Here is a 12978-nt window from a genome sequence, read left to right on the forward strand (position 1 = left end):
AGATTCATATGGTAGGAATGGAATATCTTGGCCTCAACACATGAGTAGGTGGTTCTCTCTCAGAAATGGTAAGTTGGAAGTGTAGGTTTGTTCTGATGGCTCTCTCCACGAATGAAGAGGAGGTGGAGGGGTATATATAGCCTCCACACAAAATCTAACCGTTACACACAATTCACCAAACTCGGTGGGACCGATCCTACAGACTCGGTCGGACCGATTTAGTAAACCTAGCGACCGTTAGGATTTTCGGTGGGACCGACATGCAACTCGGTAGGACCGATATGGTTAGGGTTAGGGCATAACGTAATCTCGGTGAGGCCGATTACACAAACTCGGTGAGACCGATTTTGGTAATAAGCTTTCCAGAGAGTTAGTCAGGTAAACTCGGTGGGACCGATTTGCTCTTTTCGGTGAGACCGAAATGTTACAAAAGGGAAACAGAGAGTTTACATTGCAATCTCGGTGGGACCGATCGCTCACTTCGGTTAGACCGAAACGTTACAAAGGGAAACAGAGAGATTACAATTCCATCTCGGTGAGACCGAGATCCCTATCGGTAGGACCGATTTGCCTAGGGTTTGTGGCAGTGGCTATGACATCCAAACTTGGTGGCGCCGGATAGAAAGAATCAGTGGGGCCGAGTTTGACTTTAGGTTTAGGTCATTTGTGGATGTGAGAAAGTAGTTGATGGTATTTGGAGCATATCACTAAGCACATGAAGCAAGATGCTCATTAAGCAACACCTCATCCCTCCTTGATAGTATTGGCTTTTCCTATAGACTCAATGTGATCTTGGATCACTAAAATATAAAATGAAGAGTCTTGAGCTTTTGAGCTTGAGCCAATCCTTTGTCATTAGTATTTTGAGGGATCCACTTTCATCATCCATGCCATGCCTCATTGAGCTTTCCTGAAATAATAGTCTTGGAATAGCATTAGCTCAATGAGCTATATGTTGTTATGAATTACCAAAACCACCTAGGGGTAGTTGCACTTTCAAGATTCTCATGCCTCTAGTTACCTCTAAGTAAGAGAAGATACTTCTGACTGTTCATATGGAGATGCCTCAGAGTGAACCAAGTATAGCACTTCAAGCCTCATGTTATTCGTCATCTTTTTGCCACTTGTTAACAAAAAGGGGGAGAATTACATCGAGTATTGATAGATTTGCCTTTTGGAGTTTATTTGGATATTTTTTTTCTCTCGAGTTTGCGACTTTTATTTCATGCTTATCTATATTAGTTATAAAACTCTCAGTAACTCTTGTGTTGTAATGTTAATAACCCCTGCTACACCATATTTCTTGAAGTATCTATTTGGTAGGTGGAACTACTATCAGAAGTTACGAATGATTGCACTAAGCTATGTCTATATTTTATTCATCAGTCTGAATCATTATCTCTCAATTGAGTGAAATTTCCTCCATATACATTAACTATTGCAGGTGATTATATCTTGAATCTTTTTCTGTGCATACGTTCAAGGGGAGACTATTTCATCTTCGAGAACAGTAACACTTACTGACTCTCTATTGATTTACTTTCCGCATATCTATCCTTCTTTGATGATTATCTGTTTTCTCACCAATCATCCTAAAAGGGGAAGATTGTTGGTGCAATAATTTGCCTCCTCATGTTTTGCAGATTGTTGTCATAAACAGCAAGGGACATATTATGTTGTCGAGAGTGACCCCCAAATGGTTGATGCAAAGGAATTGGTTCGGTATCTATCCAAAGGAAATGACTGCAGTCGAGAATTTAAAAACAAAGAGAAGACGCAGGATTTATTTTGTTGTTCTTCTTTTTCTATCGAGTCATAGGACCACCATGCTATTAAGAGTGGTATAGTGTTTGATGCTTGAATTCTCTGATGCTAAACCCAAATCCTATGTGAGTTGAGAGAGAAATCTCTTTGTGATTCGAGCAAATACTTGCCAGCATGAGATGGTAATCTTCTTCACTACAAGAGATTTGTCTTAGACTAAAGCGTGAGCACTACCTGTTCCCAAAGTAATGTTAGCGTTGCTTCCAAAATCCGGCCATTGAGAATGTGTCGGTTGCCCATTTGCTGGACCGCATGTCCAAAATGGTAATTTCCCATCTAGGATGGCTGCGGCTATAAATAGCCACCCCGTATCGGCTTTGTCGAGTGGCTTCTCTGTGTGATCCCGAGAAGTTTCTGTGAGCAACCCTCTCTCCTAAGTGATTTTAGTTTAAAATCCACTGAGAGAAAAACCGAGAGCCGGAAAACTAGATAGTAGTTTAGCTTAGCATCACTTGGATCTAAATCCAGTATGGTCCACCTATTACTCTTGTGAGCTGCAAACTCTCTTGACGGTTAGGTGTGAATTTCTTCAGAGACCAAGAGTGATTGTGGTTCTCAAAGAAGTCTATCAAGATTTGGAGATCACCTCAAGTATCTACCACGGGTAATTGGCATTGGTTGATGAACCAATTGTCAGTGAGAATAGGGTGAAGAGAGTTTATCTACTATGTTGAATCACAAGCCCTCCAACCGGACGTATAATAGTTTCAATCATGTGATTCCCTTCGATGCATGTGTCTAATTCTTCTTCCTAGTTATTTCTCGCCTACTGTAGTTTAATTTCATTTGCTCCGCTGCTGGGTTCCGAGAATTTTGAAGTTCCCAAAGAAATTTTAATCAACCCCTCTTGTAGACGTACTTTGTTCCAACATGTCCAATTTATGTGATAATTTTACTAGGTACTTTATGCCTACTGGTAGGCATTATAGAATTTTCCACTGTTTGCACACCTCTTTTTGTTTATAATCCCATAGGTAACACTTTTTGGACCATTTGGCATAATATGGAAGAAATCTCTAGGAAAGGTAGTGGAATCACGTATTTAAAGTGATAATAACCTGCCATAAAAGATTCAGGCAACAAGGCCAAAGAAGAAATCATCGCTGCGCTTCTAGGGCAAAAGACGGCGTTACATACGACCACGCCCGCTCATATGGGCGATCATATGGAGTGCCATTGCCACCGCTGGATCAACTATTTCCACCCTATGAAATCAGATTGTGGATCAGATGCCCATAGAGACTACAAACTTGTCCAAAAGACAGAACCCTAGCCCCCGAAATTCATCTGGAGGAGAGATTGGCAAGGAGAAGAGGGGGATCTTCCTCAATATGCATAAGGGAGGTACATCCCCAACGTCATCATCATCCAGACCGTCATTATCATCATCCACATCCTCATCATTGTAACATGGAACCCTAGTGGACCATCTTCCGTGTTATTTGAATACTTTATCCATGTATGCAATCACCCTTGCATGATGTTGGTTGTCTCCACGTGTGAGTAGACCCCTAGTTCTTGGGGATATGGATGAATCTTGGTATGTGTAGGATCTGAAACGTTCTTTTGGATATGATATTCCCTATTTTAATACTTAGTTTAATAACTTCCTTAATGTTGTGAAGGAGCCCCACTCTGCATTTGTGCTTTACGGCCATGAAGTATATCACTATCGTTGTAAAGGGCTTGGATGTGGAGGTAATTTGATATGACAGTAAAATCCTTTCGCTCCAAACCTTTTCTATTGATAGGGGAATTACGGAGAGCCCATAGAGAGGCTGCATCCACGGGGTAAACCCTTGATTATTATGAGTTGTAACCCTATGCACTACTGGAATTAGGATCTTTGCCGTCAGCTAGCTCTTTGCCGCCAGCTAGGTGATGGCAAAGAGGGTCTTTGCCATCAGCTTTGCAGAAAACTGACAGCAAAGAAGGAGCTGACGTGAAAGATAGTGTTTACCGTACGCCTCCTCTTTGTCGTCAGCTAGCTAATGACAAAGAATCTTTGTCGTCTGCTAGCGGACGGCAAAGAGGGAGGGCCTGTGACGGTGCGAAGGCTTTCAGACACCACGGAGGTGTTACGTCACCGTGTCAGCGAGGAGGACGAGCACGTCCGTCGCTACATGGTTGCGTTGGAGAGTAAGTTCGACAATAACTGGCAGGTTCTTCAGGGATCTCACTGGAGCTATGATCCTGTGATGGTTCCTTCTCTTTGGGTGTCCACCACCTGCATCGATATTTTTCGTTCTCTAGGGTTCTACCTGTATTAGCGATGTTATATGTATGATACTATTCGAGATGTATTAGTGATAATATTCGATGATGTATGTTCGCAAGACAAGATTTAGTTTGGCTTATTGAATGCATGCTAATTTAGGGCGCCCGTGGACGAGCGGGTTAGGGGGTTACTCGGTGTCATGGGAACCCTAAATAGCAAGTATCGTTAGTGCGAGATACATGTGGCCGTTGGTGCCGAACACTACATCCACATCCCACAAGTGACACAGGCGTCCTGCGTCCCGCAGCAACAGTTCTCGATGTCGATGGTGGTCGAACACCATTGTGAATTTGTCTGGTAGCCTCTGAGATGACGATTAAAAGCTAAGTGTTGAAACTTGAAACACCCAAACTGACTCAAGTCGGTTTGGTTGTTTGAACTTTCAAAACATGGCTTTAATCCTCATTGCGAAGGCAGCTAGACAAATTTTGCCAAGGTTTTCGACTGTCATCGGCCACCAGAACTATTTTTGCGGGATGTCGGGCACCAGCGTCACTTGTGGGACGTGGATCTAGTGTTCAACGCTGAGAGCCACATGTATCTTGAACCGATGATACTTGCTATTTAGGGTTCCATCGACGCCGAGGAACCCCTAACCCGCTCGTCCCGTTGTAAATATTTAGTTAGGTTGACGGAAAAAACAATATTGCTATGAAACTCATCTTCTGATTTAAATGTGCAGTTTTTTCATCGCTACGAGGGCCTAGTGTTCGACGAGCTCCTCCCCTGCGTTCGTGGGTTAGCACAAATGACATCTCTTGATTTGCTCTGTTCCGGTCTTCATGCCGATGAAACTTGCTAGCTATAGGTGTCTTCAATCATCAGTATGCGTGACCACTATGTGTCTCCCGTTCGAAAGGGTTACATCTATAAATATGCATGCATTTGCATATTAATAACCGTGATTTTTTCGAATTATCCAATGTTATCCATGGACAGCCTGAGTATGTGTAGGTTGGGTTCATTTTCCCTTCTGCTCTGCTCCGGCTTTGATGCAGAATTTCGTCAGTGCCTCCCTATTGTTCTCTGGATACACATCCTCTCTGCTTATTGCCGGGACATGTATCAGGAGAACAGTGGGGAGGTGCTGTCAAAATTTTGCATCTGATCCAAAGCAAAGCATGGGAAAACGAACCCAATCTACACATACTTGGGTGGGATTAGGACCTATCTTAACCTATTAGCGTCTAGGTTGCATGGACGTAACAGAAGTGACAAACTCCATTAACCTATGAATATAAACATGCTGATTAATATTTATATATATTTCTTATGTGTCCAGTAGCTAGGCAAGATGAGTGATCGTGCGTGGATGTACACCGGTCACACTAGTCAGAAAGACATGACCATTGAATGGTTAACACAAACCAAGGGGTTTCTGAGAGCTGCATTCACAAATCTCTAGAGGACAACCTGGTGCACCTGTGCCGGGTGCAACAATTGGCACAAGAGGACAGAGGATGAAATGGGCAAATACTTGTAGAAGAGGGGTTTTACGCAAGATTATATGGTAGGGACATTTCATGGCGAGTCTGGCCAACGTGCCAGAGCTGAGGTGCTTCGTCGTTGCACCGACGAGTATTGTATCGGGATGCAAGACATGATGCAAGACTTTGATGATGCTCGGGACTCGGACGATGAGATGGAGGAATCTGCAAAGGCCTTCAATGAAATGTTCGAGTCTTCAAAACATCCTCTCCATGAGCACGCTAAGCATTGCCAGCTGGATGCCATCTCACAAATAATGGTTGTGAAGGCTCAATTCAACTTGGGCAGAGAATACTACGACGCGATGATGACAATATTTGGACGTTTTCTACACAAAGGCCATGTACTACCTGCAAACCTGTACCTGTCAGACAAAATCCTCCGTGCTCTTAAGATGCCCAATGAGAACATACATGCCTGTGAGAATGGATGTGCCTTATTTAGTCTTCAGTATTAGGACTTAAACTATTGTCCCATTTGCAAGTCCTCCAGGTATGTTGTGGTAGACAACGATATGGGTGAGAAGACGCAGACCAAAATCCCCGTTAATGTTCTTCAGTATATGCCAATTGTACCAAGACTTCAACGTATTTTCATGGTCGAAGAGACGGTAAGACAGATGACATGGCACAAAACGGTCAAAAGAACTCAACTAGATGCAGATGGGAAGCTGATGACGGTGCACACATCGGATGGCGAAGCGTGGAAGTGCTTCGATGCATTACACGACGACAAAGCGGCACATCCGAGGCATCCTCGAGTCGCCATCAGCATGGATGGGTTCAGTGTGTTTGGTCTAACGAAAACCCAATACAGTTGTTGGCCCGTATTTGTCATTCCACTCAATCTCCCCCCGGACAGATTATGCAAATAAAGAACATTTTACTGACGTTTAAAGTTCCAGGTCCCAACTATCCGGGGAAGAATATGAATGTGTACATGCAACCGCTGAAGGACAAATTGCAAGAAGCCTAGGATAATGGGCTCAAGATATACGACGCCTTTAGCAAAAAGAACTTCATAATGCGTGTGTGGTACATGTACTCAACGCATGACTTGCCGGCGTATGCGCTATTTGTTTGCTGGTGTGTGCATGGAAGGTTCCCGTGCCCCACATGCAAGGGAGCTCTTCAGTTTCCTTGGCTTGAGGCCGGTTGCAAGTTTCCTTGCTTCGACATGCATAGACCGTTCATGCATCCTCGCCATAAGTTCAGGAAAGACAAGCAGAAATTCATCAAAGGTAGAGTTGTGAAAGACTCTACACCACCTCCGTTGACAGGCCAAGAGATCCTAGATCAGTTAAACGCTCTCGAGCTAGATCCAGAGCATCCAGGGTATTTCAAGGGGTATAATTTGCAACACGCCTGGACTCACAAGACATGCTTGTGGGATCTGCCTTACTTCAAAGACCTCCTTTGCCCACACAACATCAACATGATGCACATTGAGAAGAATATCGCCGAGGCACTTTTTGGTACATTGTTTGGCATAGATGGGAACTCAAAGGATAATCCTAAGGCAAGAGTCGATCAAGAAGCGCTATGTCATAGACAATTACAAAACATGCAACCCCCGAAAGGAAAGAAGAACTGGACAAAGCCGAAGGCATGGTTCAATCTTGGAAGGCCAGCTATGAGGGAAATTATCTTGTGGGTGAAAATGCAGCTGATGTTCCCCAATGGGTATGCAGCGAATCTAAAGAGGGGAGCAAGCCTTGAAAAATTGAAGATATTTGGTCTCAAGAGTCATGATTGGCACATATGGATTGAGCGGGTAATGCTAGTGATGTTGTGTGGATTCATCCGTGAGGATGAATGGCTAGTACTGGCAGAGTTGAGCAATTTCTTCCGTGTTCTTTGTGCTAAAGAACTATCGCCTAACTGGTAGAAGAAATGGAAGAGTTGGCACCGGAGTTGTTCTGCAAGTTAGAGAAGATATTTCCGCCAGGCTTCTTTAATCCAATGCAGCACTTGATTTTGCATCTCCCAACCGAGGCAAGATTGGGGGGGGGGGGCTGTGCAGAATTGTTGGTGCTATGCAACTGAGAGGATGCAGAAGATGCTTCGAGCAAAATGTAAAAATAAATGTAGAATTGAAGCATCGATGGCCAAGGCATTCATTACTGACGAGGCGTCAAACTTCATGATAGCACACTACGAAGCCAAAAATCGTCATTTGCATAATCCAAAGCCTTGGTACAATGCAGGCGACCCTAAAAAGGGTCGATCCAACCTCAACCTATTCAAAGGGGATCTGGCACCAGCTGGTGCTTCTAATTCCTTAACGTTGGATTTTGAAGAATGGTAGACCATTTCGTTGTATGTCTTCAACAACCTAACAGAAGTGCGGCCATACATCGAGTAAGTTCTCGGTACATTGTTTCGCAACTTCTAATTCCTTTGAACTGCTCTTATTCTCGGAAAAATTTGATACAGCCGATACGTCGCCAAATTCTCCTATGGAGCGGTGATCCAAAAGGATTCCATCAAAGAGTATGAGCTTCTGGCAAAGCATGGAGGCGGCTATCCCAGTTTCATCTCTTGGTTCAAACAAGCGGTAATTTCCATTAGACCATTTCATTTCTTCATCTAATTTGTGGCTAATGCAACAATCCCTTTCATATTAAACTTGTAGGCTAATTCAGAGCTTGTGGACGCCGAATTGAGACAAGTCACTAATGGTTTTGACTTTAAGGTCCATTCGTTTGACAAATACGACATCAACGGGTATCGCTTTCGTACCTATGGCAAAGAGCTATCTATGGACGACCAAAAGTCTACAAATTGTTGTATCTCTGCTATGGGCGAAGGAGATACCGAGTATTATGGAAGAGTTGAAGCAATTTATGAACTTCAATTCTATGGTGCAAACCCACCAAAATTCGTAGGCTTCAAATGTTATTGGTTCCAGCCGAAGGAGACTAGAAGGACTCATGAACATATAGGGCTAGTGGAAATCAAACAAAGCTCCCGTTTGGATGTTCCCGATGTCTATATTATGGCTCAACAGGCAACCCAAGTTTTCTATCTACCGTGGGCCTGTCAAAGTGATCCTAATCTCAATGGTTGGGATGTCATTTATGAAGTGCCGCCACATGTTAGACCACCTCCCCCAATGATGAGGACATGACTACCTTGGATATGACCAAAAATATTGCATATATGCATATTTGTCAGGTGATTTCTAGTGCAAACTATTCAATAATCTATTTGTGTTATCCAGAACAAAAATACTTCACACACTTTTGTGTTTTGTCTAATTGCAGGTGTATGGGACATTTGTACAATCCACATATGAAGATAAGGAAGAAAGAGATGTTTATTTGCTGTCCAAAAAGTTCTCTCACGTCACTTTTGGCCCAAGAGAAGATAGAGTCCAAGTCTCTCACGTTCTGGATTCAGATTCGGACTGCACAGACATACCTGACTCAAAACGCACACAAGTTTTTCATACGGACTCCGAATTGGGTGATTCTTTTTTTGTTGGAAACTAGATTTCGTGCACTTTCCAACCCAATTGGAATCACCTTCAAATTCGTCCGGAGCGTTGATTTGTGGACGAAACAATCTGATGCTGCAGCAGAATCAGAGTCAAACTACAAGTCCAAAGGTGTTACATCACCTCCACTTGGGCCCATTGGCCTTGTACGACCTAGATTTAGTTTTAGGCTGCCTTGGGACGTCCTCCCACCTCCTTGGCCGCCACCCCTTGCTCCTATATAAGTAGATCCATCTAGTAGCTTTTTCCTTGGGATTTGTTTAGTTAAAAGTTAGCCATTGCAACTTCGTGTACTTCGTTTATGTCCAACGACCAGACCAAGACCGCTTCCGGATCCCCACCATTATCAATACTTCATATATATTTGCAATATTCAGATTGCTTTATCATATTCTTGCTCGTTCTTCGATTGCTTGCAGGAATAGACCTTCGTGGTCAGGCTGACCGTGCTTCCAGCATCGTCAGTAACCTCAGGAGATTGGTTTAGCGATTGCTAAGGCGCAACGTCATGCACGTTTGTAGTCGGATCATGAAAGTCGTCTCCACCAAATCGATAGTTATCATCTCATTGAAAGATCGGGACCCTCGTCTCTATCAAGTGGTATCAGTTTTCAGGTTGCTCGGTGAGAATTTCCAGTTTTCCTAGATTAGATTTATTTTCTTACCTATTGTCCAAGAAAAAGCCACAAAAAAGAGTTAGATCTATTCATCCTTGGTCCAAGCCAGTCTGAGCCTTTGCAATTTTCTTTTCATTGCTTGCATAGTTGAATTATCGGTTGCATCGTCGTGTCGAGTTGCTGGTCTTACTGTCTAGTTCCTTTAGAGTTTCGAGTTCTGTTCACATTAGTCACGCAGCCGCTGCATCATTATCCCATCCGCTGTCCATCATCCAATCCACCAATTTCCACCACGTGCTACGCACTGTTTATTGTCATAATCATAGTTGAGGTCACTCACATCTTCGCCTGATCGAATCTGCATCTTATCTAGTTTGTCTTGGAAAGAGGGAGAAAAAGAAGATAAAGAAAAAAAAGAGAGAAAAAAGGAAAGAAAAAAAAAGAAAAGGAGGGAGAAGAAAAAGAAAAAAAAGCGTGAGAAAAAAAAGGAGAGAAGAAAAAAAATTGGATCTATCTAGAATCAATCTCGTACCTGAATTCGGATTGGAATCTGTTTTGCGCACTGTTCAGTAAAATAGGTGTATCTTCCTCATACAAAGTCCGTTTTGGCTCCGTGAGTACTCAAATTGAAGATAGCAACGAGCCGCATCTAAATAGTTGCAGAAGTTAGTTCAATATTTGACACCTCAAAATCGGATTCTAAATAGGTCTTTTTGCCCTCCGAAGTTCACGAACACAGCTTGTTCCAATTTTTCAGGCCAGTTTTAGAACTCTTTGACTCCTCATATCAACTCGGAATTGAGTGGTTCTTTTTGCATTGGAAAGCTTCAGTTAGTAGCATTCTTTGAAAGAATTTATCAGAAAATTGTCTCAAACTTTTCAAGAGGAAAGTTGGAGAGAGAGTTGTTGTATATCCTGCTTGGCAGTTGTTTTTCATCATTATCTTCACTGCCGTTGTGATCTTCACTAATATCTTGCTGTCAAGAGCTACTTAGTATCCTTCATTGATGCTAGTTGTGCTACGCCGTGACCTCATTAGTGTTCTAGGCTCGCGTCTCTAGTCCGGTCTAGCCTAGGACCAGCACAGTACCGTCGTTGAGCCTTTATTCAACATTGCATCTTTGAATTGATTATTGCTAATCTTTTGCTACCATATATAGCCAACCCAGCTCCACATATTTCTACACCGTGTATACGTACGCTCCCCTGGCAATCGGTTTACTCAATATTCGGAGTTACTTGACACCGCTGGTTGCCGATCACCGCCTGCTGCATGGTAAGAACTTGTAAGGCATTGATATTTGCTTTACTGTGAGCGTTTTACCACCACATCCTAGTAGTTATAGGAACATTATTTTTGGGTTTTGTTTCTTGTTCTACTAATCATGACAGGATCCAGAGTCAATTCATGGGCTTTGTCGATCGCGGGAGACGTGCCACCACCTTTGCAAATACCACAACCGTCACGAGAGGTGCACAAACATCCAAATGCACATGATCAGGTTAATGTATCTATACCACCATTTAATGGCCATTTTAAACCTGCTTTATATATTGAATGGGAGTTCGACATAAAAAATATATTTGCTTCCCATAATTTTGATGAACATAAAAAGGTTAAGGTTGCGGTTGGTTCTTTCACTAGTTATGCTTTGGTTTGGTGGAGTGAATATTGTCGGTTACACCCTGATTATATACCTACTACTTGGGATGATTTGAAACTTGCCATGCGACATACTTTCGTCCCTGCTTATTATACTCGTGACATGATTAAGAAGTTGCAACACTTAAAACAAGGTAGTGAAACTGTAACAAAATATTATGATGATTTACAAACTACCTTGTTGCATTCCTCTTTAGAAGAAAGTGAAGATGATTTTATGGATATATTTTGGGGAGGATTAAACCGTGATATTCAAGAGATACTAATTCATGAAGAGTGTTATCCTATGGACCATTTGTTTCATCTTGCTTGCAAAGCTGAACAGGAAATAAAACGACGTGTTGGCCACGAGGAGAACAAGCGCACGGTGCACATTCCAAGAGTTGATATGATTGTTCCTTCAACTACAAGGCATACTATGACAACCACATCCGTTGTTGTCAGGACTACATCACCTCCACCATGTGACACATCGCCCCCGAGAGTGGCTACATCATCTGAGTTGATCATAAGAGGTAATGACAAAGGTACTGATCTTCCATCTCTACATGAGAATGATGAATGCCTTGTCAATTTGAATGCACCATCTGATGAGCTACCCACTACTTTGATCACACCACCTATTTTAGAGGACTACATTGATAATTTGACTTTGCCATGTGATCAAACAACTGAAATACCAACAATTTTGAGTGCACCCATTGAATTAACTATTGATGCAAAAGAACCAATGTTTAATCATTTTGATATGACCTCTAATCTTGGTGATGATTCTGTGTTGAATGACTTATTGCATGTTTGCTTATTTAAGCATGTTGTAGCATGTACATTTGATGCAAGTAAGGTTTATTCACCAATGTTGGGATGGTTTAATGATGAACATTGTCAATCTTTTGAAATGAATAAGAGCTTCACTTATATGTGCAAACTGAGTTGTAATATTTTCATGCCTTCTACTTCTTGTGCTAATTTTTTGGCTTTAGATTTTATGAACTATGCAAGTTACTCATCTATTCATGTGTCATATATGCAAAAATCAAGGGAAGTAAAAATGGATGACATATACATATACAACATGTACACCTTGTCTCTTTTGTTAGCCACATTTCAGATTAAGCAACGCCGAGGACGGCTTTATTTTCAAGAAGGGGAGGATGATGAGGACATGACTACCTTGGATATGACCAAAAATATTGCATATATGCATATTTGTCATGTGATTTCTAGTGCAAACTATTCAATAATCTATTTGTGTTATCCAGAACAAAAATACTTCACACACTTTTGTGTTTTGTCTAATTGCAGGTGTATGGGACATTTGTACAATCCACATATGAAGATAAGGAAGAAAGAGATGTTTATTTGCTGTCCAAAAAGTTCTCTCACGTCACTTTTGGCCCAAGAGAAGATAGAGTCCAAGTCTCTCACGTTCTGGATTCAGATTCGGACTGCACAGACATACCTGACTCAAAACGCACACAAGTTTTTCATACGGACTCCGAATTGGGTGATTCTTTTTTTGTTGGAAACTAGATTTCGTGCACTTTCCAACCCAATTGGAATCACCTTCAAATTAGTCCGGAGCGTTGATTTGTGGACGAAACAATCTG

The sequence above is a fragment of the Triticum aestivum genome, chromosome 6B (genome assembly GCF_018294505.1).
Source record: "Triticum aestivum cultivar Chinese Spring chromosome 6B, IWGSC CS RefSeq v2.1, whole genome shotgun sequence".
Taxonomy (NCBI): domain Eukaryota; kingdom Viridiplantae; phylum Streptophyta; class Magnoliopsida; order Poales; family Poaceae; genus Triticum; species Triticum aestivum.